We start from the raw sequence: 22,405 nt of genomic DNA on the forward strand, positions 1-22,405 counted from the left end.
GACAGAACAAGGGACAGCCAATGAAACTGAAAGGCAGCAAATTTAAAATTGATGAAGGAAATACCTTGTTAAACAACATATATTTAACCTCTGGGACTCACTGCCACAAGAGATATCATGGAGACTAAGAAATTAATAGGATTAGGAAAGGATTGGACATTTATATGGATAATGAGAATACCCACAGTTACATTAGATGAGATAATAATTATATAAGGAATATAAAGCTCCATGCTTCAGGGCATAAGCCGTCCACTGGATGATGAGGGTTAGAAGGAACATTTCTCTGTAGGCATGTCATTCCATAATTGTCCATTGGGATTTCTTTAACCTTCTTCTGATGTGTCTGGAGTTCACCACTGTTGGAGGTAGGAGACTGGACTCGATGGACCATAGCTCTGATCCGGGATGGCAATACTTGCTGTATTAAAATATGCCTTGAAAATATGTTGACAACTTCTCTCTTCCCTTTTAACTATCTGATGGCAGTTGCCCTTAAGCATATTTTGAATCTTAGGTACCTCTCAGAGCTAGAGACAACGAGAGTCAATATGCCAATCCCAACAGGTGGGATATCTTTTCTGGAGAGAATTAATTCAGCTAAAACCAAAATACACAATTCCCAGGATGCTTGATAAGGAATTATCCAACTATTGTTAGTTTTGCAGACCAAAGATTCCCATAATTTACTTATGGATGAGATTTCCATCTCTCTTAGTCTAGCAAATGAGAACTCCTGCCAGATGACAGACAAGAATAACTACCCTCTTTTCTGGGCAAAGTGCCCTTTTTGTCTCCTATATGTTTACTGAGAACCAGAGGAGAGGACAAACGAAATACAGGTTTTTAACAGTTAGAAATAGCTTGGCTGGTGACCTAAAACCTGAAAGTTCCAGAGATCAAACTTCTTGATACAGTGGGAAGCCTATATATATTATATATATTCACCCCAACTTGGAAACTGTACTTTTGTTTGCATTATGAATCTGATATACATCTTTTTATGTGAATAATCTGTCTTGTTTTTTTAATGGAATGTCTCATAGCCTATGATAAGCCTTGAAAGATGTGAAGTGAAGAGTATTAGATATAATCAAAGAAGATATGGATCACGTCCACTAGATTTAGAGACTGCAAGGGATTGCTTGTTTTCTTTCGTTGTTGTACTAGAGAAGTGATAGGAATGGTATAGCACAACAAGGAAACACGAATGTTGAAAAATATAATCACCTAACCAGGATATAACTTGGGAATGAAGGGAAATTGCTTAAAAAGGCGGTTGTTGGGACTGATAATGAAATACAATCCATAAAATAAATCAAATCCTCCGACTACAAAAGGCATTGAAGATGTTTTTATACACTGTTGCCATCTACTGGATATTGACGGAAGCAGCAGAGAAACTGAGAAATCTGAAATCCGAGAGCCACTTGGCAAATAGCCAATAGAAAACAGGAGGTAGCCCCTTCCAACAAACTCTGAAATTAGAGGCAGTCAAACTGAGATAACCATGTGGGACCCTAGAGTTTGTTAAGCCCCTGAGGACAGCCTCTCCCTTCGTCCAAGGTCAGAGGACTAAGAAGAGTTTTCCAGAACAGTTTTCCTGAACCCCCATAGAATCATAGAAATGTCGGGATGGAAGGAACCTTGAGAGATAGTCTAGTCCAGTCCCCTGCACTGAGGCTGGACCAAGTACACCTAGCCCATCCTTGAGAGGTGTTTGTCTAACCGGTTCTTAAAAGCCTCCAGTGACAGGGATGCCAAACCCTCCCCTTGGAAGTCCATTCCAGTGCTTAGCTATCCTAACATTTAGAAAGTTTCCCCTATTATCTAACATCTTACAGCCCCTAACATATTTGAAGACTGTTATTAGGTCCCCCCTCAGTCTTCTTTTCTCAAGACTAAACATTCCCAGGTCTTTTGAACTGTTCCTCATAGTTCCTCTGCCAGCCCCTTAGGCAACATTTAGGAAAATTCCAAAACCCAGTTTCTGCCCTAACTGCAGCAATTACCCTGAAGCAGCAGAGAAAAATCAGGATCCCAGAGACCACCTTAGAAATCTCCAAAAGATCTACTTCCCAATGGGGAAGATATAACCTTTAAACAAGCTTTCTGCAAAGCTTTGCACCCCAGACTTAAGTCCCAGATGACACCCTGGACCCTGTAATGTAATTCACTGCAGACCCTGGAAAGGTGTGCCTATCGTGCATGGGGGAGTCTGCCCCAGAATCCCAGGGCAAAGGGGTCTGTTCTGAAAAACAGAACTCTCCTTATGCCCATGGACAAGGGAAACCCTTCAGTGCTAAAAGCTGGCAAGACTATTTTCTCCAGCACAGGAACTTCCCTTCAGAGAGACACTGAGAGATGAACCAAGCACCTGAAAACCCAGGTGAGGACGAACTTCTGGTACAATATCTTGTTAACTGTATCTCTAATTTTGACAGCATCCCTGAGGGAGTGACACAGACAGCAGCCCCCTCTGCTCCGCCTCCAGACCCAGGTCAATGACTTGACCAGTGGGAACAGGTCTCCCCCACACTGGTGTCCAGCAGCTTTCCCCATATTCCCTCCGATCCAAGAGCTGTATGATTTTGAGTGCTGCTCAAATCCTTCCCCCAAGGAGCCCCCCGTTAACTGTGAAGACTGGCCACTCCCCTTTTCAGTCTCTCCTACTGGCCAGCACCCACGATGTATCCAGAACACAGGGATATCTTCCCTGGCTTTGCTGTGCAATAGCAGTTTCTATAGTGAGATCTATTAGGACGTGATAACATGGAAAGTGCAGGGTGCTCTCCAGAGTCTGGGGGTCTCTCTACTAGCTACTCAGCGGGCACCTGGGAAAGTTTCTTTTGTGTCCCCTGGGCTGAGAAGGCGCTCACCTTGGCGCAGGGCATTCCAGTGGGTGAGGTCCCTGTCAGTTAAGTGAGTGTTAGGAGTATCTCTTCACCAGCTCAGCTCCATTCTCATCATCAGGGACGAACACATGCACCAAAGGCCACCACAATGAAATATATATTTATAACAATCATAATTATTATTCTTTCACCAATTTTCTCTTCTGCGGATGGAGCCTGGCGGAGACTACAGAGCGGAGAGAACTGCTAACGCCGAGAGTAATGGTGCCCCCAGGACGAATAAAAAGCAAATTTCAAACCAGCAGATGCTGCCGAAAGCCCCAATGCAGGAAATATCTGCAGAATGAATTGGGAATTTATGGAACTTGGTTTGCAGGTTTTATAAGAAAATTCCACAAGCAAAGGAAGGGAAAGGAGATGAGGAGCAGGGTCTGCCATTTGGGGGTGTGGGGAATAGAGGCTTCCATTAGAGGTGGGGGGTGGGAAAGAGGAGGATGCACCCGGGGTGTATGTCAAGGGGCATGGGAACTTGAGGCTTTCATAAGGGGTTCTGGAAAGATGTAGTTACATTTGGGGGAGCAGTGGGGGATAAGGCTGCAATTAAGGGTGTGGATAGCAGGGGTTTTATTAGGGAGACAGGCAGATTTTACATTATTGAGCATTATCAAAGTGCAGCTGAATTTATTTTAAAATGCACTTGTTTCCACTGTCCTGAGAGGCACGTGTGTGCCTGGATGCAGGGATGAGAAAGACACCATGTGTGCATACGTTGTGCATCTGAGCACACAGGCTGTATGGGAGGGCTTTCAGTAGAAGGGGTGTCTGCATGCACATTCACCTGTGACTATCTGAGTGTGCGCATTTGTGCGGGCGTGTAAGTGTGAATATGCGTGTGCATGTGTACCGTGCACTCTGTGCAGCTGTGTGTGTGTGTGTGTGTGTGTGGAAAGCGGGGAAGGGACACTCCCAGGCTCGGAGATGCCCACAATACAGGTTGTTTGGGCACATTTTTTCTGTCACCAACAAAACCAGGTCCCTAGATAGTTGGCTGCCCCAGCTGGTGAATGCTTAACAGCCTCCTTCCCTAGATTCGGCAGGCACCAAGCCCTCCTCACATCTGATTTGGGACAAAGTTTGTCTGAACAACGAGTTCTGCCATGCATCTGGACAACACTCCCTAGGTTATTTATTGGTCTGGCATCTGCTCTGATAAGAAACCCAGACGGTTCCATGCACACCAGCCCACTCTAGAGTGGCTGAGTGAGATCTGGCAGGTTAGTGAAACCCCTGAAAAAGCCGATGGATTTTGCTGGGTTGGACAGGCTCAGAGCTGTAAGCTATACTCCCCGGAACTGGAGTTCAGGCTCCCACTGGATGGAAAGAGGCAAAGGGGTTAGAGTGAAGTGGGGAGAGATTTATTTCAAAAGGACGTAGAAAGGTCTAACGTCATGGAAGCACAATAAATTTACAAAGCATCCCCAATTAGAATTAATGCAGATCTTTCCCTCTCGCCCTCCTCCCCCCTCCAAAAACCCTCCAAACACTTCAACAATCAGTGCACTTCTTTTTAGCAGCAGTTTTGGGCACAGCTCAGGAGTCATATCAGTTCACATGACCCTTTCAGAAGAATACAAGAGGAGACGGTGCCTGTCCCAAAGGGCTTACAATCTATGCCAGAGGAACAGTGTGTGGGCTCTCACACAGGCATGCTGACATGGGCTGCTGGGGGTTGGGCACATGTCTTGTAGTTCCAGAATATTTTGAGTACAGTAGAACCTCAGAGTTACAAACACCAGAGTTAGGAACTGACCAGTCAACCACACACCTCATTTGGAACCAGAAGTACACAATCAGGCAGCAGTGGAGACCAAAAAAAAAAAAAAAAAGCAATACAATACAGTATTTTACTGTATAAATAAAGGGAAAACAGCATTTTTCTTCTAAATAGTAAAGTTTCAAAACTGTATTAAGTCACTCTTTAGTTCTAAACTTTTGAAAGTACAACCATAACGTTTTGTTCAGAATTATGAACATTTCAGAGTAACTCTGAGTTACAAACACCTCCCGAATGGAGATTGTTTGTAACTCTGAAATGTTCGTAAGGCTGAACGAAACGTTATGGGTATTCTTTCAAAAGTTTACATCTTAATACAGCTTTGACACTGTACTATGCAGAAGAAAAATGCTGCTTTCCCTTTATTTTTTTTTTAGTGGTTTACATTTAACACAGTACTCTACTATATTTACTTTTTTTGTGTGCTGCCTGATTGTGTACTTCTGGTTCCAAATGAGGTTGACTGGTCAGTTCGTAACTCTGGTGTTCGTAACTCTGAGGTTCTATTGTATGTTATAAAATAATGTTCTAGATTACATAGATTTTTATTGTAGGCAAGAGAGCAGGAGAGGGTAGTTAATGGTGGGAGGCTGGCCAGAAGATGGGACAGTTTAGAAGATGTTTAGAAGATGTTAGTGACTCTGAAATGCTGAGGGATATTAGAGAGGCTAATAAAATAAAAAACTCAATAATAATAATGGGGGATTTCAACTATCCCCATATTGACCGGGTACATATCACCTAAATGACTGCTCCTTGGAGCAGCTGGTCCTGGAACCCACAAGAGGAGAGGCAATTCTTGATTTTGTCCTAAGTGGAGCACAGGATCAGGTCCAAGAGGTGAATATAGCTGGACCGCTTGGTAATAGTGACCATAATATAATTAAATTTAACATCCCTGTGGCAGGGGAAACTCCACAGCGGCCCAACACTGTAGCATTTAATTTTAGAAAGGGGAACTACACAAAAATGAGGAGGTCAGTGAAACAGAAATTAAAAGATACAGTACCAAAAGTAAAATCCCTGCAAGCTGCGTGGAAACTTTTTAAAGACACCATAATAGAGGCTCAACTTAAATGTGCACCCCAATTTAAAAAACATAGTAAGAGAACCAAAAAAAGAGCCACCGTGGTTAAACAACAAAGTAAAAGAAGCAGTGAGAGGCAAAAAGGCATCCTTTAAAAAGTGGAAGATAAATCCTAATGAAGAAAATAGAAAAGAGCATAAACTTTGGCAAACGAAGTGTAAAAATATAATTAGAAAGACCAAAAAAGAATTTGAAGAACAGCTAGCCAAAGACTCCAAAAGCAATAGGAATTTTTTTTTTAAATATACCAGAAGCAGAAAGCCTGCTAAACAACCAGTGGGGCCACTGGATGGTCGAGATACTAAAGGAGCACTCAATGACGATAAGGCCATTGCCGAGAAACTAAATTAATTCTTTGCATCGGTCTTCACTGTTGAGGATGTGAGGGAGATTCCCAAACCTGAGCCATTCTTTTTGGGTGACAGATCTGAGGAACTGTCCCAAATTGAGGAGATTTTGGAACAAATTGATAAACTAAACAGTAATAAGTCTCCAGGACCTGATGGTATTCACCCAAGAGTTCTGAGGGAACTCAAATGTGAAATTGCAGGACTTCTAACTGTCATCTGTAACCTATCATTTAAATCAGCTTCTGTACCAAATGACTGGAGGATAGCTAATGTGATGCCAATTTTTAAAAAGGGCTCCAGGGGTGACCCTCACAACTACAGGCCAGTAAGCCTCACTTCAGTACCGGGCAAATTGGTTGAAACTATCGTAAAGAACAAAATTATCAGACACTTACATGAACATAATTGTTGGGAAATAGTCAACATGGTTTTTGTAAAGGGAAATCATGCCTCCCCAATCTACTAGAATTTTTTTGAGGGGGTCAAACAGCATGCGGACAAAGGAGATCCAATGGATATAGTATATTTAGATTTTCAGAAAGCCTTTGACAGGGTCCCTCACCAAAGGCTCTTAAGCAAAATAAGCAGCCATGGGATAAGAGGGAAGGTTCTCTCATGGATTGGTAACTGGTTAAAAGATAGGAAACAAAGGGTAGGAATAAATGGTCAGTTTTCAGAATGGAGAGAGGTAAATAGTGGTGTCCCTCAGGGATCTGAACTGAGCCAAGTCCTGTTTAACATATTCATAAACGATTCAGAAAAAGGGGTAAACAGTGAGGTGGCAAAATTTGCAGATGATATAAAACTACTCAAGATAGTTAAGTCCCAGGCAGACTGTGAAGAGCTACAAAAGGATCTCACAGAACTGGATGACTGGGCAACAAAATGGCAGAAGAAATTCAAAGTTGATAAATGCAAAGTAATGCACATTGGAAAACCTAACTATACATATAAAATGATGGGTTCTAAATTAGCTGTTACCACTCAAGAAAGAGATGTTGGAGTCGTTGTGGATAGTTCTCTGAAATCATCCACTCAATGTGCTGCGGCAGTCAAAAATGTGAACAGAATGTTGGGAATCATCAAGAAAGGGATAGATAATAAGACAGAAAATATCATATTGCCTCTATATAAATCCATGGTACGCCTATACTTTGAATACTGTGTGCAGATGTGGTCGCCCCATCTCAAAAAAGATATATTGGAATTGGAAAAGATTCAGAAAAGCAACAAAAATGATTAGGGGTATAGAACGGCTTCTGTATGAGGAGAGATTAATAAGACTGGGACTTTTCAGCTTGGAAAAGAGGTGACTAAGGGGGGATATGATAGAGGTCTATAAAATCATGAGTGGTATACAGAAAATAAATAATGAAGTGTTATTTACTCCTTCTCATAATACAAGAACAAGGGGCCACCAAATGAAATTAATAGGCAGCAGGTTTAAAACAAACTCAAGAAAGTATTTTTCACGCAATGCACTGTCAACCTCTGGAACTCCTTGCCAGAGGGAGTTGTGAAGGCCAATACTATAACGGGGTTTAAAAGGGAGCTAGATAGATTCATGGAAGATAGGCCCATCAATGGCTATTAGCCAGGATGGGCAGGAATGATGTCCCTAGCCTCTGTTTGCCAGAAGCTGGGATTGGGTGACAGGGCATGGATCACTTGATGATAACCTGTCTGTTCATTCCCTTTGGGGCACCTGCCATTGGCCACTGTCAGAGGACAGGATACTGGGCTGGATGGACCTTTGGTCTGACCCAGTATGGACATTCTTATGTTCTTAAGAGTTTTGGATGAGAACTAGGTGGATAAGTGCACTAGATCAGGGAGGCTGTTCCAGCAGTAGGGGGCAGTGTGCTAAAAGGCTCTAAGGCATGAATGGGGAAAGGACACTAATGTCTTGATGAGGTGAGGGGGTTGTCAGAGCAGCGTGGCATTCAGGATGAGGCGACCTATAGGAGCTGAGATGTAGATGGGGCAGCATTCTTTCATGTGATAACCAGTTCAGCTCCAAAGCCCAGTGGAAAAATGCTTGCTGACTCCATTGGCCTTTGGGTCAGCGAGCCTATAAAAGAGCTTCTTTTCAACACAGCAAGAAGGTCCCACAGTTGGGGCATAGCTCAGTACTAATGGTCCATGTGGCTCCATAGCTTGTCTCTTCCACCAGCAGAAGCCGGTCCAATAAAAGAGGGTACCTCAACCACCTTGTCGCTCTGAAAAATCTGTTGGCACTTCCCATCACTGCCTGTCTGCCAGACTTGTCTCAGACTGGTGGAAAGGGCAGGTACAGCTTTTGGTGACGGTAGTGTGCTTCCGCCCCTGGAAAAGTCCCCAGCGCTAGTGCACATGGCACAGGGGTATCTGCTGGAGTCACTGAAGACTGTGGCGGTATGAAATTGTCAAACCATATTTCAACAGAGCGCATGGAGCATCGGTGCCTGCTAAGGTCTGAGAAAAGTACAACGGACATCTTACATAGCAAAACACTGGCAGCTGCAACACTTGTGAACGCGGGGCAAAGTGAGGGATTCTGGATCCTGAGCATTTGAACAGCTAGTAAATAATGACAATCGAATCTGCTCCCATGGCCCCTCTGCACTGGTTGCAAGTGGGCTCACACGAGCTCTGTTTCTGAATGAAAGAGCTGGCTTTTTCCAGTGTCACCTCAGTGTCTGCCTGCTGTCTGGCAATGCTGTGACATGACCTGGATGCATAAAACACAGTTGTAACATGGGCAGGCCCAGAGCCTCAGTCTGAAACTGCACTTGAGTTCTGCTACAGCCAGGCATCCTCTTCCTGCACAGGTAGCATTAAACCACGTGCAGCCCGCTGGAGCCATCAAAAATGCAGGGTCTAAAACTGCTCTGAAGGGAGCAGAATGTTTCTGGAATACAAACTGCAAGAATGAAGGGTGTTTGCTTTGGGACTGGGGAGAAATATTCAACTGGGAGCCTCCCTCAGAGCATGGGAGACCCTGCTCAGCTCAGATCTGGGTCCTTGTCATTCTTTCATCTGTCACTGAATTCTTGCAGGGTCCTAGAGCCTGCCCAACATTCACATTCATTTCCAATGAAAATAGCTAGGGGGAAACTGTTGGACCAAACAAACCCAGGAAAACTGTCTACAGCTCTGGGGAGGGGGTCATGCCACTCCAGTTCCAAGCTGGAATCAAACCTTAGACCCCCCAGGATGGTGCTCTGTGACCCTTCCTGGGAGGACCCAGGGTTGTGAGGCACCTCATTACCACCTGCCCTCGGCCTGAGGAAGCCTTTTCTGTGTTTGCTGGAGGCAGCTCCTTACTCCACTGCCCATAGGTAACACTAGCACTGTCTTCCGGGCTTCGCAGGTCCAGCTGTTTCTCTACAGAATAGCGATAGGCACATTCCAACCCACCAGCCTGCCAAGCGTCCCCAAGCAGTGTCCAGTCCCCGGGCCACTGAGCACTCACTGCATTCACAGATTCCCTGTTTCCAAAGAAACTACACCCCAGCCTCCCAGTTCCACCTCAGATCACCGCTCTGCTTACATTACAGCACCTAGATATGTTTATAGTGAAACCAGGTATGTTTATTTACCAAGTACTAGCAAGTAGAAGTATTGGAATCATGTCGTTACATATAAAACAAAATCATAACATGCATTCTAGGGCCCAGACTTACTTAACTTGACACTCTGGGTGTCTTGCAGAATATTGCTCACCCCAAATCCTTGTAGCATTTACAGCCAGGCTTGGTGTGACCCTCCTTGCATGAGATAAAACAGGCTGTCAGCTTGCCTCTTAGGGGAAGGACCCTGTGAGTTAACTTGTCCCCCCAGATATACCTGAACAATATTTCGTCTTTAGTCATAAACAGGGACACCTCCTGCTGTTTGTTTCAGCCTGTGAGTTTCCTCTCTTGCAGATTTCACAATCTCTTCTTTTGCCTGTGGCTCAGTACGCATTGGGAGGCATGTAATACACAGTCACCACACATGACCAGACAGGGAGAGATAAGTCACCACCTGGTGCCCTCCATTAATGCCAAGAGCTTAAGAACATTTCATGATGATGATGATGATTAGTGGGCTACTGGCTCTTGGTAGAGACCTCCCATGACACCTTTCAGTGAAGTATTATGCATCTATCCAATCCTGGGCATCCCTGTACACCGCTTTGTACCCCCTTTGCCCTTTGCCAGTTGGCACCAAGGGGTCCCTGGGTCACATGCTCACAGGGTGAGATGTTTAATATCCAAGCAGTTTTGCTAACATTATGAGCTCTTTTATGGCCAAACATGAAAACTTGCTGGTTGCTTAAGTCAAAATGGAGCACTGGATGCTGGGACTTATAGTCTCTGTGGGTGGCTGTGTAATTAAAAAGGAGGGAGGCGGCAGGCTGCATTGAAGAGCTTTGTGGGCTCCACCTTTCTGCCCAAGACATGTCCATACAGACACTCCTGTGCAATTCCAGTTGGAGGTGAGGTGATGATGCTGTTGGTTCTTGCCCCCGGAGCAGCTCCAAGCCTTCAACTTCAGAAACTTGTCCGGACACTTCAGCAGCCTCAGAAAGGCTGAGGATTAAAGAAGTTCCCGGGCTGCAGTGAGGTTAAACATGACACTGAGATGCCCCAGAGGTAAGCTGTCCATCTGTGAATATTCCTCTCTCCCCCGCTTCCCCTCCGGGAGTTCAGGGAGATGGGGAAGGCACCAGAATTTGAGGGAGACTGCGAAGACCAAGTTATAGGAATTTGCTTCAGAGGAAAGCTACACAGAAGGACCCTCAGAGCTGTGGGGACAGTGAAAGAGCCTGTGACCGTGACAGAAGGGAGGAAGAGGCCGTTTTTAGAAGGAAGAATGGGATCAGTTTAGTCAACTCCACTATTTATTAGCCTGAAGATGTGGGGAGTTTAGATAATAGCTATTATTCATTTATTATTGTTATTGTGATAGCACCTATAGACCCTAATCAGAGCATAGTCACTGTGCTAAGGCACTGCAAACCCACCCGCCCTCCCACCCATATTTCTTACAGCCTAGGAAGTCTTGCTCTGTCTATTCCCAGGCAGGATCATATAACTATGCCAGGAACTTTCTCCAGGCAAAGGACGCTGAATAGCTCACAAGCACAGCGGAGCAAAAAAAGTCACTATTTTCCCTCCTCCCTGCCCCCTTGTTTTTTAAAAACAAAATTTTAAATTTGGAAATATTCCAACGTACTCTGTAGCTGATCAAACCTCAGGGCAAAGTTGGCAGGGAACAGTCAGGAAGAGGCTGTCAAAAGACTGGTAGGAGAGGCACTAATTCAGTCTGCCAAGCTCATCTGGAGCCTCGTCTTGACTTTGAAGCTACCCTCTCTAAGCCATTCGTCAGGTTACCCCACACCACTTAGCTGTTCTTTGGCCAAACTATATATACATATATATGTGTGTGTCATTCATTAGTCTTCCCTAGAGATGGGTCTGAACCAAAACTCCAGATCCAACCTCTGTCCCCCCACACTTGGGATATTTGACATTCAGATGCAAGTCCAAATTATGTCTGGTTGAACCCATCCCTTCTCCTTCCTCAAAACTCAGTCTCCCTGGTCCCTTAATCATATCTACTGCTCCAGCTTTCTGGGAATGAGGTGCCTGGCCTCCACGGAGGAGTGAGGATCTGCTGATTTGTCATTTCCTTAAGCAGGCAGCAAAGAAGAGCTGTTTAAAGGCTGACTGGAGAGAGCGCTTTGCTTCTTTAACATTCTGTGTATTCCACCCCTCTCTTATAATAGAGAGGCCATGGCCAAAGTTAACATTCCTTTGGCACGGTGCCCTGCCTGAGGAGGGCGGTGGGTCTTTGCATTTAATAACTTATTTATCTTTCCTTATTGCAGGAATGATGACAGTTTTCATTATTAAGCTGCTAGGTAATAGTCTAGCCTTTGGTGGGAGCTGAATCATCATCCAGCTCTTCACTGACAATTTGATTCAATTACCTAAGCCTGGCAGAGGTGTGACGGGGGGAGGAAGAGTGCAGCTCCCGGTTTTCTTGTGACACCGCAACCGCAGTGATGGATAGGCTTTCCTTTGTCTGGCAAGAAAGGGCAGGGACAGCCGTAGGGGTAGGTAATCCGTGAGAGGCTGCAAAGGAACAGATGAATGGCGTAAGAGGAGAGATGCGTGTGTGGCCAGGGAAATCAAAGGTCTCTATTAATCACCACCGTGCAGATCATTGATCACTGGTGTTTCCATACAAGATCATAACTCTCAGGCAAAGACCCTCTTGTGTTTGGAAGGTGGAAGCGCGCCCCCGTGCATTAACTGACTCTCTTCAGGTTGAACAGCCACCCCCACTTAAAAGGGTCTGTACATCCTTTTAAGAGAGTATCCTCCACAATAGGAGCTGGGAGGTGGTTTGGCACGAAGACTGCTGCATGGCCAATGGTTTGTAGCTGTCAGGGTTAACGGGGAGGTACCGCCTTTCTCACTTCACCCCAAACTGAAAACCGGCAGAGGTTATAGTGCATTTCTGAAGAGTTATCAATGCAAGGTGAGCACAACTGTGAGGTTAGAGAGAGGGAACTGGATTTTTTTCTGCAAATACCCTTTTCTACAGTCCCATGAGCCTGCCCAGCACTTTGAACAACTAACCCTTTATGATAATTTTCTTAGACCATAATTACCCTGGAAGGCTGTAGAAAGGCCGCAAGAACTATGGGCATGTTCTCCCTCTATACTGGTTCCCCCAAATCTTCCTATCTTATTCAGATGTTCTCCCTAAACAGTCAGTGCTGTTCCCATTGTCACTCCTGACCAGTTTTCAAAGGGCTGAAACACTAGGAAGGGAACGGGAATCTCTGAAGAGAGCAGATTTGAGAGCCACAGGCTATGAGAGTTTTGCAGGTGATGACAAAGGGGTGTAAGTAGGAAGAATGGGAAAGGGAAAGACTATCAGAAAAAAAATCCCATCAGTGAGATGTACCAGGCTCTGGAATCATTCTTCAAGGGAAATGGTGGAGCCCATCTCCTGGGACATTTGTAACAAGCCTGGACAACATACCTGGAAAATTACAGTAGGGAACAATCATGCATTGGCCCCTGCGAGATGAACTGTATGGTATCTAAGAGGGCTTTTCCTTCTCTAAGTTCTAGGATTCTTTTAATTCTCTGACTCCAGCCTTCCCTTCTATATAGCGCTCTCTTTTCTGCGCCAAGGCAGCAGTCATGATATGATGATATTCACAGAGTGCAGCAACATTCAATTAGACGTAAAAGATGCCCAATATAAGCTGAACTTTGTATAGAGTATAACTTGGTACCATATTAACAAGACAGTCTGACATCACGACACCCAACAGTGAAGTTTCATAGATATTCACATATAGGGCTATTATTTTTGAAAGCCTGCCCTTTAGTTTTGCAGGCACAACCCAGAGCATTTAGATGTCCATGTTCTTGATGTGCATGCTCCGTCACCTACTTAGGCACATCTAGTGGCATCAGTTGAACCCACTTGTAAAATGTGGGTGCCAAAAAGGAGGCTCAGGTAGGCAAGACTGAAAGATCAGCCCCTAATAGAATCAGAGAGAGAGAAGCACTAACTATACCAACAGGCTGAATGGGGAGATATGGACAAAGATTATGTACTCGCACTGTAACTTGCCCGTCTGGACAGAGGTGGGATTGTGTGTAATGAGACCACTGGACTTTGAAGGACATCTCCAACTTGAGATGCCTACCAAACTACCACCCCTCACAGGCATTTTGTTCAATTCCCAGGTCAGCCCAACTCCTCTTTCAAATCAGTGTCGGACACTCTACCCCTCATCTCTGCTCCTGCCTCGAGCACAATCTTCCTCAAAAATCAGACAGCTCTTGTCTCATAGGTGGTTTTCCTTCCCTGCCAGACGCACACCTTATTAGAACGTAGTTGCCAGAGAAGAAAGGAAAAAGAAAAGCAAACCAGTTTCTAATTATGCCTTGTTTTCTTTTATTTAGAGCTAATGTAGACCACACGAAAATTATTTTCCAAATTAAAAAAAAAAAAAAGACGCACGACTTCATTAAAAATATTAAAAAGGAGGAAATAAGCAATGTCTCTTTCCACCTTTCCCTCTCTGATTAAATACTCTTTGCATTTCAAAACAAACCATTGTTAATTTGGACCAAATGTTACCAGAGTTCTCGTCTCTAGTTAGGATAATTGAGCACGTGGCAGAGCAATGAATTACTCCTTTTTTTTTTTTTTTTTCTTTTTTGCAAAGAGTCCAGATTAGTTCTTCTTCTGGGCTGAAATGGCGACTTAGGGGACACAGAGCCTAGTGTGTGTAGAAACTTGTTATGCAGATCTCTCCTGGGACAAACATCTGTGGCCCAGAGACAGAAACCAGGGTGGTATGCTGCTTCTCAGATGCTAGAACAAAGAATTACTGTGACATGGTGCCCACAGAGAACTCCTGGTGAAGGCAAATTTAAGATTGACAGTATGTAGCAATAATTAAAGGGGAAAAATCCTTACAAGAAAGTTTTCAGACCCAGTCCTTTAACTGAGTCCACACATGTGGATTCCTGCACCCACTTGAAGCCCTAGCTGAAATCAGTGGAGTTAGTTGCAGAATTAGGGCCAGAGTAATTTGAAGATTATAAAAAAAGGCCAGGAAATCCAGAGTTAACTTACAAGAAACCCAGACCTTTGAAAGTATGGAAATTCACAGCTTAAGGTACCCAAACAGTGTGAAATCTGCTCTTGTATACACATCACTGTGACAGAAAGTACCCGTGTCCACACCCCACACACTATTGTAATAATCTTTGTACAAAGTATGCCTTGTAAGGTATTATTTGAAAACTCATACATTGCTGGTCAATACCGTCCTGATAAAATATGGGTGGCACCTTTGTATGTGAAGTGATAAGATACCACTCTGGGGAGTTATTAAGATATGTTCCAAACTGAGGTTGGAGAACAGGTCTGTCTCAAACAAAGGAATGTGTGCTCTGCTTAATTTGCATTTAAGCAGTAGCAGAGTCATCATGCAGAAAGGGGAGGTAAAGGAAGCTCAAACAAGTGAGAACAAAGCATCAGGGAACATCTTTCTCCATAGACTTTTTGTCTCCTGGTACCCAGCTGGAAATGTTTTTCAAGAGGGGGACTGAAGCTATAAAAAGGAGAGAGAAACACCCCAAGGCAACCCCCTTCTCTGTCCTTGCCAATCGCATTCTCTGCATTTGAAGCAACAGAGGTAGCCTCCATTGTATTCTGGGGGAAGGGACGGCTTGGTCAGTAAGACTGCTGAAAGCATATGGTGGGAAACTTTGCTTGCATCTGATACAATTTGTTAAGTTAGGCTCCAGTAGTGTTTGAACTTTATTTTCTTGTAACCATTTCTGACTTTTATGCCTCATTACTTGTACTCACTTAAAAAAATCTCTCTCGTAGTTAATAAACTTGTTTTATTGTTTTGTCTAATCTGGTAAATTCAAACGGAAGTGTTTGGGAAACTCCATTTGGGGTGGTAACTTGTATGCATAGTATTTCTATTAAAGAAATAATAGACTTTATAAACTTGTACTGTCCAGGAGAGGGCTGAGCAATACAGGACATACGTTTTTGTGGGGGGAAATCTAGGACTGGGAGGATGTTGGGGTTACCCTGCAGTATAACCACAGCTGGTAAGAGCCAAGGTGCAGCTGGCTGGATCCAGCACACGCAGACGTAGCTGGGATTGACTTGCACGCTGGAGGCTGGTTGTGAGCAATCCATGTTGAAGGCTACAGCAGCAGGACATTGTAAAGGGCACCCCGGGTTAGAGGATAGGGGTGACACAGCCTCCACTAGTATGGATTGTGCCCTGGTATATCACAACCACCCTTCTTTGGCTGGAGGGTTAAAAATATGCACCAAAGAACATCAGTTTCATACATACAAGTCTCTAGTACCAAGCATGATGCTTTGCCACCCTTTTCATGCATGCACTCTGATTTCATGATGTGAACCATGGAGACCAAATAGATGTTTCTAAAGACACCTGGATAACTGGCTGGCACGTGGAATAATGGAACACAATCCTATGAGATGATGAGCACATTGCTTGCCTTCAGCACCTCCCAAGACACTGCGTTTAATGAAGAGTGGGGTGTGACTGCCTTCAGGATACTGTATTTTATCAGGAATGTGCAGAGTATTTATTTCTGTGTACAGTGCGTCACAAAGTTACCAGGCCAACTGCGTCTCTGGCCCCTCCTGGTTTCTCTGAACTACCCCCTCTAGTCTGAGGGTGTCATCTCTCTCTTGGCATAGAATCACCTGATTCTCCCACTTAGAGACTGGGTGATGGGTTGCAGTCCCTTAGGTATCAACCATGACACTTTAGCAGGTTTGGCTTAGGCTCAGACCCTGCAGTTTTCTTCCTTCCTGGGTGGGGTCAGTGGCATCCAGTAACCAAACAGCCTTTGTAGAGCAAAGTGTCGTTTCTTTAGAACAAAAGGATTTCAGGAAAAAAAAAACCTTAAACACAATAAAGCAGCCGAAATGCAATGCTTGCTTTCCCCTAATGTTTACCATTTCCTGGATCTGGGAAGGCCTGTTTTCTTTAGACTCCTCTACAGAGCCTGCTGCTCTCTGTGTTAGCCTGTCCCTCTCGACAACTTCTGGCAAGTGCTTCACCTGCACAGGAATCAACGCACTCTTTTATTGTTTGTAGCTCTTTGTGCTGATAGACCCCAGCATTGAAGAACAAGGTTTGCAGTACATTGGAGTCGAGATATAGGGCCATTGAAGCTACAGCAGGGCTATTGAAGCTTTCTAGCATGTACCTAGTTCTTATCTGGCAAGCCAGTCTTCTCACAGCTCTCTCATAGATCACATCAATGTGGTCACACAGGAAAGACTTATAACCCAATGCAGAATAATCACCTCTCACTGACCTGATCACATACTGCTTTCATGCCATTATTACACATCAACATTCATAGATTGACAATTCCTGCAGTATTCAGAACATTGTTACATTCCATCCCCATTTCTATCGCATGGTGTATGACCATGAAGATAGCTGGAATTGGGGGCTCCACTCTGTGATTAAGAGATAAAACTACTTGGATAGGGCAGTCAGTTTCTGAAATTTACCAGCTGTTCACTAGGAGGGCAGAGTTAAACTAGTTTTTTTGTAAGCTGTGACTGTCCATACTTTACAGTCTGTGTTTCCTATAAATTTAACTTTGACTCTGAAGTAACTGACTTGCTGAATGATTTGCTGAGTGCTTGATGCTGTATGATACATGGAGAAAAACACAGGCCTGGACAAGTAGTTTACAAGTGATTCTGGACAGACATATAATGCAGCAGTTGATTCAGGGTTGGAAGGTTCAGTCTCAGTGCAGTTCAGGTTATTTTTATGTATACATTTTAAAGGTCACTTCATACATGGATTGTCCTTGAGGGATTTAGAGGAAGAAGATCATTTTAAGGATGTCACCACAATGATGCTAGGCAACCTGAAGAACACAGAGGAATTATCAGACTACAGTCTACCTGAGAACACGACATCTGTGAAGGAAGTTTTGAGAAAATCAAGAATGACTTTGGGGAGTCTTGGGAAAGAACTGGAAACAGTAGGGAGGCAAATCTTCTCAGAGATCCTTGTGGTGCCAAGAATCACTGAAGGAACAAATTAATTCTGGAGACCAACATATGGATGTGCCACTGTTGTACAAAGGAGGTTTCATGGAGCATGGGAATGCCTTCTGTGATGAGACAGAACAATCTTCTCCACTCCATTAGATAGGGGTGCCAACCTCCTGGTTTCTAAAGTGGCAGGGCTTCTGAGGTAGTCTTTAAAATAGAGGAAAGAGAAAGGGGAAGAGAGGGAGGGAATGTGTGTCACTCAAAACAATTTACCAACATACGCAATGGAAAGAAGATGGAGCTATTCCAAAAAGATGAAGCTCCTTGGGACAGGGACCATCATTTTGGTTTGCGTTTGTGCAGCACCTAGCACAGTGGGGACCTATTCCATGAGAGGGGCTCCTGGGAACTACCACAGGATGATGATAGAGAGGAGGAGGAGGAAGAGGAGGAGGAGAAGACTGGAGCTGGACAAATACTATATCAGAAAAGTTAACTGCTTCTTTCTGTTCCTGAACCATCCACAGGCAGTTCACAATTTCTTGAATTTATTCATTAGCAGAAGGGTTTTTTTTTTTTTTTTTTTTTCCAAAACAGTTTTGGTAAAAAAATGGTGCTTGTTTCAAATTGGAGCTGTATGGACTGGGCACATAGGGTCGGTGTGTCTCCATATTGATACCACTCCTCTCATTCTGTTATCTAAACGCATGGAAACATGCTGGTTCTGTTCCATGGCTGGATGAATAAGAGTCGGTTCCTGGGGTGACTACATATGCATTTGAAATTTGCTTTTTGTGGACATGCTCCAACATTCCTTTAGAATTCACCAGTTTTCATTAACATTCCTCCCAGTAAACTAATTCATTAGAATATTCACAAGAAATCAATGCAAGCAAAGCAACTTCATTCCTTAACCCTCTCTCCCGAAACTTAATGATTATTTGAGGAAATCTTTTCCCCCAGGATTTGCCAGCAGTGGTCACACTATTTTGAGACCTAAAAATGGGATACCCCAATGGAAATCTAGCCGGGGTCACAATATTGCAAGACCTAAAAATGGGACAGCCCTAGGAAAATGTAAACCTGCTTAGAGTGTCAGTTCTTTGGGGGAAGGACCATCTTTTTGTTCTGTGTTTGTACATCACCTAGTACAATAGGGACATGGTCCATGACTGGGCTCCTAGATGAGAATAAAGCACAAATAGCCCTTCCTGAGAATCCTGACCTGATTGTTAGAGGGGTCCTGTAAAAGGTATTAGGGGTGCCAAAGACAACCCTGTCTCTGTAGCATTTCTATCCCTCTCGAGATAAGGGTTTGTGTGTGGAAAATGTCTTCTTTACCAGCTCGTCATTCGATCATACTCCTCTCTGGGCTTGATTCTGCCCTCGCCATCTGGAATGAACCCCCTTCCCACATGCCAATCAAAGGGAGCTGTGCTGCACAAGCAGGACTGGACTTTTAGATCATGTAACAGTTGGAAGCGGAGCATGGCAAAAAGCAGACAATTAATTAACAGCAAATGTACAGTTAATGGGGCTTCCCCCCGACCCTTTCCTAAACAATTTGTCAAAATGATTTCATAGAAATTTAGCTGATGGGGCACTAATTGCAGATGGTCCATCTTGCTCTGGATTTTCTTTCCCTTTCAGAACAGAAAGCTGATATTTCATTCTCAGATTTGGAATTAACTGCACATTTGGGGGATAGAGGTTGGGGGAGGGGAATATATTACTGCTCTTGCCCCTGCCCAAAAAATAGGACATCCAAGAACTGTAAGTAAAATAACAACAACATACAGAACTGACATAACACAAACCCGTCTATAAATATTCCTTTATTGCCTTTGTGTTCATCTAAATACACAGCAGAAAGTCCTCTTAGGCTAGGTTAGAGACTGTAATAAAGGCAGGCGAGGGAAGCAGGCCAAGTTGACTATTGGGGATGTAATTGCTGTATGTCATGTTGTTACGGAGTACGCTTGACAAACCCCTGACGTTGCTCTGCTTCCCAAAAAGCTGCAAAATAAGAAAAGGGCTGTTAAATTTTTAGTGTTTTTTTTTTTTTTTTTAAATTGCTCTAATATTAACGGAGGGAAAACAGCTGTTTACAGATTTAAAAGGCATTTTCTTGGTGAGCAGCCTGATTGCTTTCAAAGGTGCAGAGAACTATTAAAAGGCAAACCAGAAGAGAACCTGCTCCAGTGGTGGGCCCGGTGCTGAGTGCTCCTTGTTTGAAGTTAGCTTCTTGGAGGCCCCGGGTCAGCAGAGTATTTGAGCATGTGCTTAACTTTAAATATACGATTATGTCCCAATGAAGTCACATGCCTGGGTGCTTTGCCAAATTGGGGCCAGAAGATGCTCAAGTATCTCACAGAATTGGGCCAACTGTTAAACGCTACAGCATGACCTAAATGCATCCCAAGGGCAATGCAGCATCTCCACTCCTTTGGAAGTGCTCAGCAAAGTTTATCCCAAATCCCACACTTACGTTGTAACCTTAATACTATGTGTTGGATGCCACCACGATTCAGTAACCCAGGGCAGTGGCTTTGTCAGCACATTTCCCATTTGAGCTTACAGTCATTTTTCATTTACAGGTTCTGGCCTAACAGACCTAGTGGAGACAGGCTGCCGGGTGCTGAGAGCTTGCTGAGCCTTTTGGTGTAGACTCTGCTGGAGCAGCCATTAAACAGTGCTAGATCCTGTCTATCAGACACAAGATCAGTGCCCCACTTTTTCCTTCATAACTTGGGGAGTTTCCTGACATTCAAGGCAGTTCAGAAAGTTTGGGAGTGTTTAGACGCTATTATAATGCTAATAAATAACTAGATCAGAATGGTAGAGTCAAGCCCCATTGTGCTAGGCACTTCATAAAAGAAAGTCCCTGCCTTGAAGAGCTTACATTCTAAGAGGTGAAATGACTTGCTAGGTCATGCATCAGGTCAGTGGCAGAACTGGGACCAGACCCCAGTTCCCAATCCAGTGCTCTATCCACTAGACTCTGCTGCCCCCAACATTTGGTAATTGTTCTAGAAATCACACAATAAATACTGAACAGTCAGAGGTGAAAGGCCAGCTTCCCCTAAGCCCATTGCCAGTCTCTGAAAATGGGAATTCTCCAAGCAAAGTAGGATGCATGGCAAGAGGAAGCAGAACCTAGGTCACTGGGTCCAAACCAGCCTAGGTCACGAGTGACCAAAATCTTTACAGGGTGGTGGTTGTTTTGCAGCATGTAAAATGAGTTAGTGGGTCTCAGTGCGGCTCTTAGTAGAGAGACACATACTCCACAAAGCTGCACCACCCCTACTTCATTGGCTGCCTCAGCAGAGAGGCCAAAGACTGAAGGAACCTGCAGACTGAACTCTCTCTCACCCTTCGTGGTGGTCTCTCCAGATCAGGATGGAGGCACCCACGTGAGGCAGTGCACGGAGGAAATTCACCCGACTGCCGCTGCCCATGCTGTACGTGTTTTGAGGACCATGTCATTCTCCAGCGCTGTCAATCTAGCACCTGGCACTAAATACACATCTCAAAATAAATAGATAGTGTAAACAGTAATAATAAAGGGAAACAGTCATGGGCAAACAGAATCCAGCTGTGAGGGGAGCAAATCCTGGAGCTTCACAACTTTCCCATCCATCCATGAAGCAATTCACTAATTTTATTGAAACCAGATCGTCTGCCTCATCTTGTATGGGTTGCTTCAGCCAATTCGTCACGTCTAGCAGGCCTCCGGGGGCTGGCCCAGCATTGGAAGGGGAGCTGAGAAGATGATGGAAATGATGCAGGCCGACTGATTTTCCCAATCAGGGCATTGTCCATGTTCCCTCTTTATTTTTTTATATTGAGCTATTTCCACGAATTGGGAAGAGCATCAGAGACTCAGGGTTTGTGGCCCATTGAGTCCTACAAAAGATGCTCCTACATCTTTGCTTCCTATTCTTTTCTCCATACTATTTAAGTCCTTCCATTTCACTTATACCTGTGTCTGATTTGCAAAGATTGAGATCAGAACCATTCATTTTCTGGTTATGCAATATGACTGTGTGCGCATGCATGGGCATGCGTATTTGCATGGCTGTCTCCTGCAGGATGCAATGTGTATCACACTCCTAGTATGTATTTGTTTCAATTCCCTATGCTTAGCTGATGTGAAAGCCTGTGCTTTATAAAAGTCCTGAATCAGTTCTGACCTGCATGGAGCATGTACAGGCTTAGCAGACAGCTGTGGTATCTGTGAGTAGGCGCAGCCAAGAATTGCTAGTAAATCCATGTGAGTGATGGCAGCTTTCCCGGGAGTTGTCAGGAAGACAGCAATGGCTAGACTTGTTCTGGGACCATGATATTCACTCCCTTGAATCTTCCAGTAGGGACTGGGGAACTGCCCTTAGTGCTGTGAGAACAGAAAGAAAAAAGACATTACCTACTTTAAAACAGAACTAGAGAACAGTGTCCTACTGGGAAGGCAATCATTTTATTAAGTTCTGCCTATAATACATCCTGGTCCTCTCTAGGAAAAAAAGGACCAAGAACTCTGAATTTAACCTAACTCCACAATGAAAGCTGGTCACAAAATACAAGAAGTGATTCATAAATATTTTCATGAATCAAAGTGGTGGCATCTAGGCCACTCTCATATTATGCATGAACATTATTATCTGAATTGTGATGGTACTCAAAAGGCCCAGTC

The 22,405-nt window shown here is 44.2% G+C and overlaps 1 long non-coding RNA gene across 1 annotated transcript in view; it reads right to left on the bottom strand.

Moving 5' to 3' along the window:
- Positions 1–19,562: 19,562 nt before the first annotated feature.
- LOC128843501 (uncharacterized) overlaps positions 19,563–22,405 on the bottom strand; it is a 52,181-nt gene continuing 49,338 nt past the window's right edge. The window contains exons 2-3 of the long non-coding RNA XR_008446280.1: positions 21,088–22,108; positions 19,563–19,731 (exon numbers count right to left, since the gene is read on the bottom strand). This is a non-coding gene — a long non-coding RNA (uncharacterized LOC128843501). The remainder of the gene's footprint in view (positions 19,732–21,087; positions 22,109–22,405) is intronic.

Source organism: Malaclemys terrapin, chromosome 9 (assembly GCF_027887155.1).
Source record: "Malaclemys terrapin pileata isolate rMalTer1 chromosome 9, rMalTer1.hap1, whole genome shotgun sequence".
In the NCBI taxonomy this organism is placed as follows: Eukaryota; Metazoa; Chordata; order Testudines; family Emydidae; genus Malaclemys; species Malaclemys terrapin.